At 49.0% G+C, this 3,982-nt stretch overlaps 1 long non-coding RNA gene across 1 annotated transcript; it reads left to right on the top strand.

The window, feature by feature from the left end:
* The first annotated feature begins 1,881 nt into the window (after positions 1-1,881).
* On the top strand, positions 1,882-3,506 carry LOC112588786 (uncharacterized). Its single transcript, XR_003113049.1, has 3 exons — positions 1,882-2,213; positions 3,275-3,375; positions 3,480-3,506. It is a non-coding gene; the product is annotated as an uncharacterized LOC112588786 (long non-coding RNA).
* The last annotated feature ends 476 nt before the right edge of the window (positions 3,507-3,982 follow it).

The raw sequence follows: 3,982 nt of genomic DNA on the forward strand, positions 1-3,982 counted from the left end.
TTTTCTTGTTTTATTTTAATATCCTTGATTGAAATATTAAACTCACTAGGATTCGGAATGTATTTTCAGTAAATTTCACGCTTGCGATGAACTTATGATGGGCTTGGAGATACGCAAACTTATGAAACACTTGAAATAAGCAACATTTACGAGGAAAATCGAAAAATAACGGAGGTCGCCGTGATTAATAATCGCGACAACGCGACAGAGATGAACAGAAAAAGAGAAAAAGGGGGGAGAGAGAGAGAGAGAGAGAGAGAGAAAGAGAGAGAGAGAGACAGAGAGAGAGAGAGAGGAGTGATTTCATTTAAACTTCTCGCTCTCTACACGCTCGCTCACTCGCTCGCTCACGAACGGGCGCTCTGTAAAATGCGAGGAAATATTTTTAATTTCACCGCAAGAACGTTTCGACTCTTTCGCTCGGCGGATCGACGTCCTGAGATATTTCCCCGGGACTAAAAATAAAGAGAAACGCGGCTCGTGTTTTACGATTGTTTACCGCGAAAGGGATGCCTCCCGCCCCGGGATCTTATGAATTCTTTAGATGCCGATGGGAGAGGAAGGGTGAAAGCAATTTAGCGACGAGAAGGGCGCAGGGGCGGAACGGAAGGGGAAGACACAGCAACACGGCGAAGTTTATCTCGGTTTATCCAAGAAGCCGCCGTTGTAAAATTCAACGTTGCCGCACGGGAGCTGAGGCGGGAGGGAAGGAAAGAGAGAGAGAGAGAGAGAGAGAGAGAGAGAGAGAGAGAGAGAGAGAGGGGAGAAAGAGAGAGAGAGAGAAAGAGAGAGAGAAGGAGAAAGAGAGAGAGAGAGAGAGGGGGAGAAAGAGAGAGAGAGAGAAGAGAAGGGGAGAGAGGGGGAGAGAGGAAAGGGATCCGCGCCGAATTCAACTCCGTGTGTTTCGGATAATTCGTGAAGTCATGTCACGTAGCGCCGCTGTGAACTAACGAAGATGTACGAAGGCGTGTCGGTCGTACCGCGAAATAACGCGGGGATGCCGCAAGCGGGAAATATTGTCCCTCGGAAAGTCGTTCGAAGAGTGAAGGGAAGGGGTGAAGGAAAAGAAAAAAACCGGTTAATCGACAAGTGAGCATCGCGCGCCGCAAGACGTGGTCTTTTGTCTTTCTTCTTCTCGCACGTGGATTCGCGCTTCTGGGCCAAAAATTCGTCAAACGGGAGATCTCGAAAGATTTTCGCGAGATATTTGGCCGCTATCCGTTCAATTTGATTTCCCGTCAAAATACGCGCGCTCCGATCTTCACCTCCGAAAACACTCCGGATTTGATTCTCTCTTTGGCACTTTTAAGATTACATGCAAAAAACACTCCGACATCTTTGCGCTCTGCTTAATTATATGCACGTTTTAATTTTATAGAGGTCCGAGACGACTCGATGGCGTCCGCGCAAATCTAATCGTCTCCGTGATAAACCGAAGACCGAAGATAGAATGATAATAAAAGAATGATGTGATTCATCGACGAATCCCCGGGCTGTAACCGAAAATATGACGCGCGATTCTATCTTTTCTCCTTTCGTGAATAGTAAAATTTGTCTCATTAATACGACCGCTACGTCGGCTATCGTTATTTTTATTTCTCATTCAATCTTCATCGAATTATTTTTCTTCATTACTTCAAGGCTCAACTGAAATTTGTTTAAATAAATGCAATCTGCGACGCATAAACTTATTTCATCGACTACCTATTAGCCGCAATCTCTACACGATCGATTATGTTTCAACGAGATATGGCGGTTCTACCTTCCTTCCTTCCTTCTTCTCTGCGAAAAGCACAATTCGTCTCATTAACATGACTGCCACCATTATACCATTTTCACTCCATTCGTTATTTAATTTAATAATTTTCTTGTTACGTCAAAGCTCAAGTAAAATTTCATCATCATCGAATCACGGCGAATAGGCGCGATTCGTCGTGCACAAATGTCTCGACCAATTTCATAGGCCTTCTGTGTTTACGCATCCTCGTTATACATTCCATTAGTTCTGCACAATCGACACAGAACGATTGCGCTTTAACGAGACGTGTCTCGCTGCCACACGACCAGCCAACAGCGGGACCGGCCCGGTGAGCCACGATGACGACGGCGACGACAACGACGACGACAACGACAACGACGGCGGCGATGGCGACGACAACGACAATGGCGGTGATGCGAAGCACGGAACACGGCTACGGTGTCAGTGTAGCAAGGTATGTCCGTCACGTAAGGCGCGGGCCGCCCCCCCCCCGACGAAAATTTGCTGCGGAATTTTCTGCGAAGCGCGTCTGCCCGCCGGTCGCCGATGCTTTTGATATCGTAAGCGCGCGCGGCGGGGCTCGCCAAAGTTCCCTTCGCGCGGAGCCGGATACGTCGTTATACGCGCGCGGACACGTAGCGGGAAATCGCGTAGACGCCGGTGGGACACGCGCAGCATCCGGTCTGCCCAGGCTCGCATACTCTTGTAGGTTCGCGCGCGCGCGCGCTCGCGTCTGAGCACACGCGAAACAATGCAGACAGCCGTCGCCATATATTATTCATCGAACAAAGGGCGGGCTGTGGAACACGCCACGGCTAAGGCGCGAAGGAAATAAGTTGTCACCTCCAGCTGCCAGCGCGCCGGTCAAATGTGACAGGCCGCGATACGTGTTCACTCTTGAACGAATGCGTCACTATCCCGGGGACGTTCCGCAGACGACGGCCGTCGTAGAAGGCGACGGCGACGCCGGTGCCGAGGGTGAGCGCGTTTTCCGCACTCGGATTTGCTCGTAGGAGATACGCGTCTTCGTGATCGCGAATAAAGTCGCCCGATCGACGCGACAGTTTTGCTCCGCAACCTGATTTCCCTTGCTTTTCTCTCTCCTTGGAAGCCGCGATTTTAATCATCTCGTTTAATTTTCTTGTGTTAGAACCTGATTCGCGGATCTAAATTATCGGCGCGTTCGACGAGAACGGTTCTGATACTCGTGTGAAATCTTTTGGGAGGTAAGTGCGTCGATCCGTTGGTCAAAAATATTTGGGAAATAAGCTGCCGTGCTAAGTCGACCGTTGGCGACCGACGTTTTATTTGCGGGACGCTCCTTTTTCGCCGGATAAAGTCACTCGATCGATATCGCGGCTGTTTATTCTCTCTGCCCTCGATTTCTAGCGACTTATCCGCGCGCGCGTTTTCCACAAGAATAGATTCCAAATATCAATCTAAGGCTTGGATTAAAAATATTCGTGAAATGCTTACGGTTTTTAATCGACTTATTTCATCGATGCTTCCATCAAGATCCAGCGATGCGCAAAGTGATAATCAACACAAGTGCTGCTAATTATGTCACACACGACGACGAGGACCTTCGAAATAGAAGATGAAGAATAGCATAAAAGGTACTCGTGAGCGACAGAACGACTCTTCAAGTTTGCATGAGCCGGAATTAACACAAGTTTTTTTCAGAAAAATAAGATAATCATCGCCCCGTTTTTTCCATCAGATCGACCGATGACGAACAGTTTGCCCGTCGAGATTCGAAACAAAAAGCGTGAAGCGCCGGTTGAGGAGAGCCGTGCTAGACTTCACGAGCCATCGAACTTTATGGATAGACGCGGATGAGTCGTGAGAATATCTAAATGCGCTGGATTGAGCGCCGTCGGAGCCATCTTCGTGACAGACGGGGAGGGGGAGGGGGGGGGGGAGAGGCAGGCAAGATCAGACGGATCGCAAACATGGATAGCAAGACGAGCTTTGCTCGACTCCCGTTTGTGACTAATAAAAATTTTAAGATCGTCTGTCGCCCCTTGGCGAGGTTCCACGATCGAATTAACATAATCGCGATATCGAAACGTTTCCGGCGTGCGCCGCGCGTCTCGGTATCGTAATTATGTTAAACTGCTCGACCCGGGAATCGTCGTCGTTTGCGAGCGATTCTCATTACCGCGACGTTGCGAAACGTTTCGTTACTCGTCCCGTTAAATCCCGATATTACCGCTTCCTCCT

This window comes from Harpegnathos saltator, unplaced genomic scaffold (genome assembly GCF_003227715.2).
Source record: "Harpegnathos saltator strain DR-91 unplaced genomic scaffold, Hsal_v8.6 scaffold295, whole genome shotgun sequence".
Taxonomy (NCBI): Eukaryota; Metazoa; Arthropoda; class Insecta; order Hymenoptera; family Formicidae; genus Harpegnathos; species Harpegnathos saltator.